Source organism: Scardinius erythrophthalmus, assembly GCF_964197995.2.
Source record: "Scardinius erythrophthalmus genome assembly, chromosome: 2".
Taxonomy (NCBI): Eukaryota; Metazoa; Chordata; class Actinopteri; order Cypriniformes; family Leuciscidae; genus Scardinius; species Scardinius erythrophthalmus.
In genome coordinates, this window is record NC_138222.1 from 51,269,193 (window position 1) to 51,282,150 (window position 12,958).

The 12,958-nt window shown below is 37.1% G+C and overlaps 1 protein-coding gene across 5 annotated transcripts in view; it reads left to right on the top strand.

Annotated features, from left to right (window-relative positions):
* The first annotated feature begins 241 nt into the window (after positions 1–241).
* dagla (diacylglycerol lipase, alpha) overlaps positions 242–12,958 on the top strand; it is a 42,383-nt gene continuing 29,666 nt past the window's right edge. For 2 of the 5 annotated variants that reach the window (XM_081359669.1, XM_081359672.1), the window contains exon 1: positions 242–791. The gene's annotated coding sequence lies outside the window, so the exon portion shown is untranslated. Of the gene's footprint in view, positions 792–9,587; positions 9,888–12,958 lie in introns of those variants that run through there. The other 3 variants (XM_081359671.1, XM_081359673.1, XM_081359670.1) reach the window with 3 other exon arrangements.

The window sequence follows — 12,958 nt, forward strand, 5'->3', positions numbered from 1 at the left end:
TGCTGATTACAAAGGCTTCAGAAATTCAGGAAATGACGTCGTTCCAGTTCCACGCCCGGCATACTATTTTGGAGTCTCCTCTCCTCTGTATTCACCAAGCCCGTCCCAGCACAGTGTGCCAGTGGTTCCTAAGCAGCGGAAAATTGCAGCGTCGTACGTCAGTAGCGCAGCGCCAATGGATGACGTGAGATACGCCAGGAGCGCAAGCGGGAAACGGGATGCGGCTTCAGCATGCGCAACTGGAATTGAGAATTGCAACGACGGTGCTTATATGGAAAAAAGATCGTAGGGAAGATATACACAGCAATCAATCTGACTGGGACCTGCTGCGGACAGTGCGGGTCTGGAATTACCGCACGATTTTACTACGCGGAGAGGGAATGTCACGAGCGAGCCTGGGGAATAAATGTTAGATTCGCGTGTAACGTTACGTGAATATTTTTTGCGGAATATGGAGCGGCTTCTGACGCGACGCGCGCTTGGAAAGGCGTGAAAATATCAGTGACGTTACGGCGGAGTGTCAATGAAACCAAGGCGATCGATATCATATAAAATCCGTTTATGGACCGCCGAAGCAACCCGAATTTAACACATCTCCACTCCTTCATGTGCATGTGAATGCAGACGGGACGCCGCATTTACCGGACTGTTGCTGTTCTGAGACCTGTGGCTGGTTCAGAACCGTGATCTGGCTCGGTTCTGCGGTTCTGTGTGCGTGTATTTGCGGAGGATGGGAGATTTAAGAGAGTCCATGCAGAAGAAGGTCTCGGGAAGACGCGTTCATACATCAGGTGAGTTTTTGTACTGGCGACCCTTATGAAAATTTACCATGGTAACCGCAGTTTCCGCCTGAATACCATATTTACTACAGTTAGTGCGCTAACGAAAAAACACAAAGGTTTTTTTTTTGTGTGTGTGGAAATTGTTCATTTATTGCGATTGTATTTTTGAAGTACCTCTGAGTGCATTCAATACCATGGTATTGCAACGTCTCTGTGAGTTTTGTACATACCACATTTGACCACGATTACAGGTTCCCACAGAAACCCATTGGTATTACTGTTATTGCATGAACGAAAAAGTACCATGTTTTGCACATACATGGTAGCTATTCTTTGAAGTACTTTGAGTATGTGAATATAGTAATCATTTCTCTTACAAAAAGTGATACGTTCGGTTTTACCATTGATTGCTTCATTGTACTGCCACTTGGTTTTGAGTCATAAGAGTTGGTATTACCATTTTTACGCGTGTACCACGGTACTAGTAACATGGTATTCTTGGAAGTACATTGTCATTGAAGCATTAAATAGTGAATGAATATGGTAACCGCCAATGTAACTTTTAACATCGTTTTACCACCAGTGCAGTTGTTGCACAAAATGTACCATAGTATTCCCAAGGTTATTTGAACGTGGTACATAGCTGTTACAAGGTTTTCTTTGAATATTGATGAATTATTTGAATATAAATATATATTGATGTTTGTAACTATGGTATTTTGACAGGACCTATGGCTTATTACATTTGTGTCATTTTAAGGTCATACCTTTTACAACCTGTATGAATAACGGTGCGTTTTTGCCTTGCTGCAGGCATGTGAGCACACCCATCATTTCTGGTTCATGCCCAAGCGCCTACAGTATACTGTGGTGTAGAGTAGGCTATGTTAATTTATTTCATTTCCGGTGTATGTCATACCTATCATTATGAAACTTGTTATGGATATCTGAGCTTCTTTTATATATATATATGACAGCAGTAATGCAGATCTTGTCTACAACACACACACATAGTGTGAAAGCACAGGAAAGTTCAGAACCAGAGGCTTTTAATTCTTAATGTAGAGGTTGTGGTTGCATCTTCAAGAAGCCCATCAGTGGTTTGAAGAAGCCAGCAAATGCAAGAGAAAATTGCTGTTAATTACAAAGTGCAGCTTTTTGTACATGGACAAAGATCATTTTGTGGATGGATATTATTGATGGATATGGGATCCTTAGTGGCCGATGTCATTAGTGTGCAGGGTGGCTGATGACCATTAATGAGAAGTGAGAAATAAGTTGTAAATAAGAACTTAAAATATTTAAAAACTGACAATGAACACTATCCCGTTGATAACAACTGTTGGAGAAACTATGCAGAATGATTAATCTGCCGGGCTGATATATGGTTATCACTTATGTATGCTGCTAATGTGCATTTAAAGCAAACAGGTATAGGCTAATCAAATTTGACTTTACATTTTTTAAAACACGTTCTTGGTCGTATTGTGCATGATTCTCAATTCATCTGTGCATTCCAAAATTAGTTTTCTTCGAAAACTCTCATTCAGGTCTGGCTCCATTCTGAAATGAAACACCCACTTTATACAATTATGCTAATTAAATCTAACCATATTATTGTTTGTTTTGTTTGTTTGTTTGTTTTTGTTTCACTCAGACATAAATCACATTATACAAGAAAATGGGTTGCTAAAATTGTTTCATGTACAAAAAACCCAATGCTTCATTTCACCTGGAAGTCTGCTAGACTGCATGAGATTGTTCAAATATGTTTGTTTTGAATCAGATAATCTTCACTTGGGCTGCACGCTTTAATTGTATTATAATTATGATTGCGATCTCTGTTTGTCTCAATAACTTAATTGTAATCATCTGCGATTTTGCTGATTTATCCTTGTTTTTTTTTGTTTTTTCATTTGACATTTGCATTGTCTTGCCTTGCCTTGCTAACAAACCTCACAAAGCAGTCATGCTTGGGGTTGCCAGATGTTAAGGGTTAAAATCCCCTAATCAGAACTTTTCTCCTAAATGGATATATTTTCTGCCCATTAAAGGGATAGTTAGCCGAAAAAATGAAAATTTGCTGTTAATTTATTCTTGCCATGTGGTAAAATAAACTCTGAGTATTATTAGTTGACATTCTCTTGATTGTGTTTACATGAAAGTGCAATAATCTTATGAAATGCATAAACAGATTTCTCCACAAGAACAATTGTGATTATTAATAATCACAATTAGAATTTTTGAGCAAATAATCATGACTAACAGTTTAACCATTACTGTAAAAACCCTATTTTTCATCATCCTCCTTGACTAACAAGCAAAACAATACTATTCTCCAGTCAGATGCTGAACGTCTTGTGTGATATCATGTTGAGGTGTGATATGTTCGGGGTCTTGGAATCGCCTGCAGGCTTCACTTGGCCTTTTAAAGCAGTGTCTAATGGAGTCTAATGTAATACTCAACATTGGACTTGTGACTGTCTAGTCCAGCCTCTCACAGCATAAACAATCATGCAAATCAAAGGATGTCCTTTTGTGGGATAATGTTCATGTAGAGTAATTGTTATTTCTTACTTTGCTCACAGTGATGCAACAGATAGAGTTGAGAAATGATTGCAAGATTGCAGAACACTTCCTATGTGGTGTGTCCTGCAGAAATAGTGATTGAGGCAAGGCAATACAGTGCCTTAATGCATTTACATGTGAATGGTCAATGAACAATTCATACATAAATTTGTTTTGCTTAAGTTTCATGAATGAGATCCAATGTCAGTGTTTGATCTTAAGTTTAACTATTTAAAACCTTTTCCAAATTTGCATTAATGTATTTTTGCCTTTACACTTTGCAGTCAAAAAGATTTGTTTTCTGATAAAACATTGATAGCAGAATAAGATGTGTGCATGATATCCAGTCTCTGCTGCAGAGATGCAGGCAAAGCTCTCCAAAATCCAGCTCTCTGCAACAACAACGGGCACATTGTCCTCTCAACATCCTGCAATCTGTCACAAAAAAAGAAAGAACATCAAGAGATTGTATGTGGCCTTGAGAAATATAGCGGCTGTATTGTTTAAAATTGCATTAGTTTCTGTAATACATTATTGAGCAATGCATAGATCTTCAGGGCGCTCATCACAAACCTCAGATAACTTTAATCACAGACATTCCTTTTCTTTGTTTATGGCACTGCGAAAAATTTGCCTTTTAAAATTTGCAGAACCATGCAAACGTTGTCTGATAAAGATCTATCTGAATAAAAGCAATAGGTTTATTAAAATGATTGATTGCATCCTAATATGTTCCTTTCAGTGGTTGACTGACCGATATGGGTCCTTTTAATGTGGGTCATTCTTTGAATAATAACAGGTTTAATAGTCAGTCTGTTTCACCACATGGTTCCTGTTCAGGCAGATCTGTGTTTTATGTTAAACTAATTCACTCTGGGAGTTAATCATCACCTCACATTGATTATAATGGGCTCAGATTATTTCGGATTCCCATCAGCGCCGGGTCTTCTATCTCTGGTCAGGCTTTTCAGTCAATGTCTTGAGTTATTAAGTGATTCGTGTATGAATCAGTCCATTGATTGACGTTTTCTTTGGTGCTATCATCATCATGCATGTGAAAGTGCGTTCAAGCTTCTAATAAAAGTAGCAAAAAAAATTCTTGTGCAATGAGCAGAACAAGAGACCAGCATTTTTGCATTCTATCTGCACACATTTTTTAATTGTTTGTCATTTTTTTTTGTTTCTATACACGTGTCAGACAGACATCTCCAATCATTGTGTTGCATCTTGCTGTTTTTCTTATCTTGCATTTTTATGACACTGTATTGAAGATTAATTTGTGGCACCTGCATTTCTGCAAGTTTATGCAGCATAATGTTACCAAAAAATGGGCCCAGAAGCAATTGCTACTTTAATTAATTAGGCTAGTATGTCCATTTAGAATAAATATTGGGTACAGTTCAATTTTGTGTGCATCATTTGCTATCATAAAATGTTATGTAATTTATTCTGTTATATGCTATGTACAAATCATCTCCTTGTGAACTGCTACCAGACAACAACAAAAAAGAAGGAAAATATTTTCTCTTCACTTCAGGCTGCTTTAATTTATGACTCATTGGTATGAGGTGTTATGGATGTACAATCTCATAATATTAATAAGGCCTCTGAATGAGGCATGTACTTCTACAAGCATTTTACAAGCTATTATTTTGCTACCTAATGCAATGCCATTCAGACGTTTTCAAGTATGCCTCAAGTACTTTTCAGGGCCTCTGTAAGTGGGCGTCCTGACATCCCACCCATACCTCACTAGCGCTTTATCAGGACTGCATGACATCGAAGTCATCTGAAACATCATCTTACAACAGGACGGTTGTTTGAAATATGTGTCATCTGGCTGAACAAACCAGTCATGAGATTTTCTAATCATAAGTGAAGTTAAACCACAGCAGTTAGCTCATGGCTGAGGCAAATATTTTTTTAGGCGTAGCAGTCTGAAGGTAACTAACAAGCCACAAGACTTGTTCTTTTGTTACAAATTTACTTGCAGTGGCCGCCCGCTTTTTGTTGCTTTGCTTCTAGATCGATATTTCCTGTTTATTTTCTCCATAGGAATTTCTAACCCAAGCTAGCTCAGAGATAAAACATGTTACAACCTTTCATTTGAAGCACAGGTATTCAAGCTTGATCATGTTTGAAAACCAGAAGAAAGACAAAGGTACAACACATGAGTAAAGGTGATGTTACACGGGGCAATGTTGAGCAATGTTGACGTCAACGGGCAACCAGGTGAGCAACAGGGCCCACGACCGATCTAAAGAATCCAGATAGAAATTTGTTGCCTATTCTGGAAAGTGCCCAAGCAACATTGCTCAAAAAAAGTTGCCCTGTGTATCATCACCTTATGTGCACTTAAATGAGGTAATAATCCCATGAAGCAATGAATGACATAATTGAAACTAGAACTACGTGTTTGATAGTCCTACTACTATACTATACTATACTATACTATACTATACTATACTATACTATACTATACTATACCACACCACACCACACTATATTATACTATGCTTTTACTTATAAACATTGATAAGCATTAAAAAACAATATATATATAGGCTATACAATATATAACAACTATATTTTGTCTTGTTACATGTTTAAAAATCCATTAGTAACTTATAATAGTTAATAAAATCATTTTTTAAAATGTATATAGCCAATATTATTTTATTATTAAATGTGTTATTAATAAATCTTATATATTAAGATTGTTTAATTATAGAAAATACTTCTTATTTAAGTTTATAGCATTTAATTTTTATTTAAATGGTTAAATTAATGTTTAAAGATTACATTTTTAATCATGTATCATTTTAACATCTGGTTTGGTGTAGTTACAGCCTAAACAAGAGTATATTTATATATGTATGTATGTATATGTGTATATATATGTGTGTGTGTGTATATATATATATATATATATATATATATATATATATATATTATATATATATATGAGAACAGGAGGGCTTCTTAAAGAAAAACTAACAGGTCTGTGAGAGCCGGAATTCTTACTGGTTGGTAGGTAATCAAATACTTATGTCATGCAATAAAATGCAAATGAATTACTTAAAAATCATACAATGTGATTTATATATATAGTTTTTCATTTTTTTTGTTATCTATGTAATACATCTCTGTATCATTGCTTACCAACCTCAACAAAGATCATATTAGGTCTGTCTTGAAAGATTTATACATTTTTGTTAAAAATCAGTTTCTCTATGCATAATGCAGATGTTTGGAGATGTTTATCACGCCCCATATGCTGCACCTCCAAATTGAGATGATGTGCTGGTTGTCCCAAGTTTAAGTATTTTTAAGTTGATGTGACGTGCTTATGTCAAGAGACATTGAAAAAAAAAAAAAACAGCCAAAGACGTTTGCAGGGTAGCGCAGACAGAACGCGTCCCGTGTGATTGTCTCCAGAGCGCACAGAGGCAAACGTTCAGTCAAGTACAGTGTTGTTGATACAAGGATCCGGCATGAACACAGCTGACTGTATCCTGCTCTGTGCTGTCTTTCTATTCTCCCTGCTACGCGCTCAACACTTTTTTCCCCTGTCATGCCCTATTTATTTTTCAACATGCTGCGTTCCACCCCTACTCATTCCTCGGCATGCCAATACATAATCCCTCTTTTCCATTATGAAGTCAACACTTAATTTGATGCATTTCAGGGCCAAACACTGAATGTGTTTCCACTTTAAAACCATTTTCCCTTACTGTTACCTTCAAATCATCACTTGTGTCTTTTATTTTTTGCCCAGCGTTTGAATAATTGACCAGATTCGACCACATGTAAATTTTTTCCTCACCTGCCTCTTAGTTCTAATAGTGTTTTTGCATGTAGTCTTTCTCATTATAAATCACATGGACTTTCATTTACATCACTATGGTTTTGTTCTTCATAAGTAATCAAATGTAAAATATCACTGCATAGTCTTCATTGTATAAATGAGAGATTCTGATTAAGGTTATAAAAGTTGTTCAGTCAAGAGCAGTGAGTGATTTTTCTTTGTCTTTTGTTGTTTGATTAACATTAAGGACACAGATGGCAGCAGGGTTATTAGGCTGCTGTCACTTTAAGGTCACCTGCATGGATCCAATATACTGTTAACGTGTTTTCTTTCTCAACTGTTTATGTTCACTTAGGACATAACTGATATGTGTATGAGGATACTCGCCAATACAGTCTTTTTCAAGCGCATGGCGATGTGAAAGAGCTCAGTTCAGTATTGGTGTGCTGTCTGAGATGCAGATTTCTGGGTGTGCGGACTGTGCGCTTGCGCTTTAATGTGAACGCGAAAAGGTTACCATTTGATTTATAGTATCGACCAGATTTAAATATCATCGTTGTTCATCCAAACTTGACTAATTTTCCTTCCATTTCATTTCTCCAGCGAAACGTCCTTGTTGTGTTTTCACCATAGCTGCAGTCGTCTTTCTCTGTCTTTTCTCCTTTTCATCTCGCTCATCCATACTCCGAGTTTAGCTTCTACCGCTCTCATCCTTTTTTTAGATTGAGGACCATGTGCTACACACACCCACTCTCCCCTGCCTCTCCTCTCATCTCTTGCTCCAGATTCTTCCTTCCCTCCTTCTCTCTCTTCCTCCTTCACTCACCCTTGCTCTCTCTTACCTTCTGTCCTTTTTCCTCCTAAATTTCACACTAGTCCTCCTTTTCCCTGCACCCTCATCATGTTTCACTTTCACTGCCGCCCACTCGGTCCTTTCAACATCTTCCAGCTCCACCTGCAGTGTGTGTGTGTCCTTGTGTTTGTGGGTTCATGTCTGCTTCGAATGAGTGTGTATGTGTGAACACGCTGTCTTTTTCTTTTTTTCATGTTTTCTACACTGATTTTGGGGTGAAATCTTCCAAATGGATTTCAAATTGTAAAATGTGTTACCCTTTATGCTGACTGTCAAAGTCTGGCTTTGGAAAAGAAAGTTTCTGCAAATTCTAAAAGACTTTCCAGCCTTGAGTGTTCATGGACACTATAGCAACCGCATAGTCCTTGTGGTTTAAAATTTTTCTTTTTATTGCCTTTCTATTAGGTAATGTCTCACTTTACACAAATTACCGATAAGAGCCATTTCTCTGTAGAAGACCCATTAAAATGGAATGATGAACAGATTGTATTGTATTTTCAATTGAAGCAAGAAATCGTGGCGGGACTTACCAAAGGTCCCCATTTTTTAGTGTGGCCAAACTAAGTTTAGCGACTTGGATTTGTTAGTCTCTGGCAGGAGGGACATTTAATGTTCTAGAGAGCATGTGATTGGACCTAAAGAATAAGGAGATACAGTATTAATACATCAATACTGTATTTTCATCAAATATTCCTGCAATAGAAAAACTGTAAATTTGAAACGCATATACACAGCTCACATTTATTTAATCAAGAATATAATAAATAAAAAAACAGTAATATTCTGATATTTTGAAATATAACATAATAATGACATTTCATTATTCCAGTCTTTTAAGTGACACATGATCACTCAAAAATCATTCTAATATGCTGATTTAGTGCTTAAGAAAAATTATTATTATCAATGTTGATAACAGTTGTGCTGCTTAATATTATGCTTTGTTCAGGACTCTTTAATGAAAAAAAATTTCAGTACAGATTTGAAACAGAAATCTTTTTCCTGTTACTTTTATTTAATGCATCCTTGCTAAATAAAAGCATTCATTTCTTTTCAAATAAATTCATTACTACTAAAACTACTAGCAGATTAATTCATTTAAATATGTTACAAATGCAATTGATTGTAATAAATGAACACATGATAGTTGCATGATAGCTTTTTGGACTATAATGGGAGTCATTTTTGTTTTTATTTATTGTATAAATAGTCTTAAGACCCAATCACACCAAGGGCGATAACTATAACGATAGACACAGTTTTAGAAATCGTTCTAAGAATAGCAGAGTCCACACCACAACTATAACGATAACAACACAGAGAAACAATATCCTTGGAATCACTTTCATAATGATTTTTTCCAGCTGATGAACGTTTGGCATTGACAGCTAATAAGAATCCAACCTACTTTTAAGTGCTCGAGCATTTAAAGCAGCAGATGACAGAAATGCAGCGTGTGCGCACTTTCGTAGCAGGATACAAGATCTCTGTTGCCCCGTGGGTTTATTCTTACCTTCCTGAGGATGTGAGCAGGATGTTTATATGATAAGATTGAATGTCATTTTGTTTTTACTTTAGGTTAACAAGTGTTTTAGCTGTTTGTGGTGTCCTTCAGACTGGCTTCATCATATTTGTGTTTGGTTTTAGGGATGTGTCTCCATGGATAGATGGATGGTAGGAAAGAGAGAAACGGAGAGAAGCAGGTGTGAAGAGAAATGGGAAGATTGAGAACTGATAAACAGCTAACAGTGTGATATGATGGACTGTGTGTTCTTGTACAGCTGCTGTGAAAACCATTTGCAATCTGTCGCTTTATCTGGCAGGTCTGTCGGGAAGGAGAATGATTAATTAGCATCTCAAGATTACTATTTTAAAGGTAAAGTGTAATTTTTTATGTTAAAAAGTCTGCCATTCATGTTGATTTTCCAAAAGAGAGCTTTCGAATGTTATGCTATGTTTGTTTAAGGGGTTTGCCATGTCAACTCCTGGCTCGACCAATAGCTCGAGTTTGAGCCGGAACTATTTGTTTAAACAAATGATGACAAAACTCATTGGTAAACCTGTTTAAAAATGATCATTATCAGTGGTCAAATTACTCTTGTAGAATATGGTTAGGGTTTGGGATTTTAACAAACTTGAATGGTCCATTAAAATGGAAGTAAATGTTGATTTCATGTTGACTTTAACCTCTACTCCACACACACCACACACAAAATAGCACAAATGTTTTGGGGAAGTATCCAGGGCGTATTCCTTTACCCCGATCCATAAAAAGATCAACAAAACACATGGCCGTCACATCCTGTTTTATCATCAGCCATCTAGTTTTGCCTCAACAACACAGTCAAACAAGGACATCATCTGTGTACTCTAAAAGTACCTGTTGATCGATTAAATGCTTTGAGTGAGATTTGTGTAAGTAGAGCAATTTTGCCACACAATGAAAGTTTGCTGGGTCAGAGCGTTGCAGTGTCTGAACTGGAATTGGTATCCATGGCAACCATCAATAGCCCTCACTCTGTTTGTTATCGTCTTGTAGTTAATGGTGATTGCTGAGGCAAGCATTACTACAATTGCTCAGAAAAGGTTTGAGATTTTTAGAAAGCCATAAAGGTAGGGTAGGCATTTGTTTTTATAAACACCTTTTGTTAAACTGGTAGAAACTCTCTTCACATCCTTATGGCAATCAAAAATAGAAGAGGTCTAAATGTTAAAACATGTACATATATATCTTCTGTGGAAGTCTCAGGACCAAAAAATGTTTGTCCAATCATTCGGTCCGAATGCAATGTTTTGACGTCCTACCTGCCTGTCAACATATGTATATCCACACTTCTGTGCACCTCACATATCACACGCCATCAGCGCGTTGTAGACAGTCACCGGCCGCCGTAATTTAAACAAAAAGCAGTCATCTTTTACAGATTCTCCTGAACCAAAACAACATGTATAAATATAGGCCTTAAACGATTCTGAACAAACAACTAAACAAAATAACGTAATTTACTAGAGGTTGACAGAATGGTTATATTTAAAATGTTTAATCTGAATTACTTAAAGGGATACTTCAGGATTTAGCATTGAGCTTTATATTAGTAGAAAACCTGTAGTATTTTCGAATTACCGTGCTTTCCACCCTCATATCTCCCTGAGACGAGAGATTTATGTATTTTTTGTCTGGAAAAAATCCTCCGATGACGCAAAATTTTGCGTCATCGGAGGATTTTTTGGCCAGAGGCTAAAGACTACAGCCAGTAGAAGGGGCTGTCCCGCATGTTTTCAACCCGCCCATAGAGGGTGCGATCTCACTCACAGAATGTACACATAAGTGTCAGCCATCTTTCTTCGGAAGCTAAGCTAGCAGGCTTTTGTTCTGTGGAGAAAGCTGAGTAGTAGGGGTTACCATCCTCCTTTTCCCGGACATGTCCGGCCGTCGAGATCGTCTAAAATGTCCGGGATTCGGCTTTTGCTTTCTGCAGTCGCCATTCATTGTTTACATGCACACCTTTTGTTTCAATCTAACTGAATTCATTCCGATTGGTGAATCTGAATGTAGTGTTTACATGAACGCTAAACAAGTGATCGGTTGATGTGCGTTTTAACATTGCTAAGAAAATTCCCGCTTCTCCATGAGAGATACGAGACCAGTAATCACGCCACCGGCCTCTCATCGTTCTCCCGCGGCCCTCAGTCTCGTCCTGCTCGCCACAGTAAACATAATGAATGGCGACTGTAGAACGCAAAAGCCGAATCCCGGACATTTTGGTGATCTCGAAATCCCTGGCAGACTCGTCACAGAGACTCACTAGTAGCCTAGCCTTTTTGTTTAACAGTGCTCTCCTATCGGTAGGCGTGGCTTGGGAGTGGCCTCCTAGGGCAGCGAAGCAAGTGCATTCTGGGAGTTGTTGTCTTTCATCCACATAAGCCAAAAATACATTTTCTGGCTTTTCTCAGTCTAGAAAGCTCCAAATTCAAAAATAATTTCACATTTCTTCTACATAAATGGCCCATTTTAAATACACATTCATCTTTCCAGAGGTGAAGTATCCCTTTAAACTGTTTAAAACAATGATTCAATTACTTGAATTGAAGTCAATGACAAATCATTATTTTAATAGTCTCTTGTCGCCACCTGGTGGCGTAAAGATATAATCGATATAATCGCTATTTGAAGTGCCAAGTCACTTTCAAAAGGTGATTTAGCTCTATTTTGTTCACTACTGTAGACACCAGTGTTTATATCCAAGCTATAAAAATGTATCCCAGTACTTCTGTGATAATAAGAATATTTGTAACAAAGAAATAGCAATACTGTGTGGTTGAAAAGACTGTTTGTGAAGCTGTTTCATTCCTACACATGACAACTGCTCTCTCTCTGGGTCAGTAACCAACGCAGATCTAGCCTAAATGTTGCGGTGTGATTTTATCAAAGGTTTAATAGACATGTGAATCGTTGTCATTTAGGATTGAGATCGCGTGGGTGTTTGAATCAAGATTGTGATCTTTTCGCAATTAATCACGCAACTCTGATATATATCATTTGGATTGGCTTTATCTGATTAACCAAATAATTGAGGAAATAATAAACAGATTAATCGATTAACACAGTATTTGTTATTTGCAACCCTATGCTTAAGCACTAAGCAACCACACACACCGTTGAAAGCAACAGTATAGCAATGCACTGACCGCAAAGTACATCCTAGCAACAGTATAACAATGCCCTGGCAACCACCTAAACATCAATCTTTGTTTTATTTGCAACTTGGAAAAATATCATTCAATAATCCACTCAAAACACCACTCAACAGTAAAAAATGTAAAACAATAAAAAATAGTACGCAATGCTTAAGATACCATGCTTAAACTCTAATTAATTCATGCATTAACTCTCATTACACTTACCAAATATTGGATTCTTTTTCTGTTAACATTCACTTGGGTCAC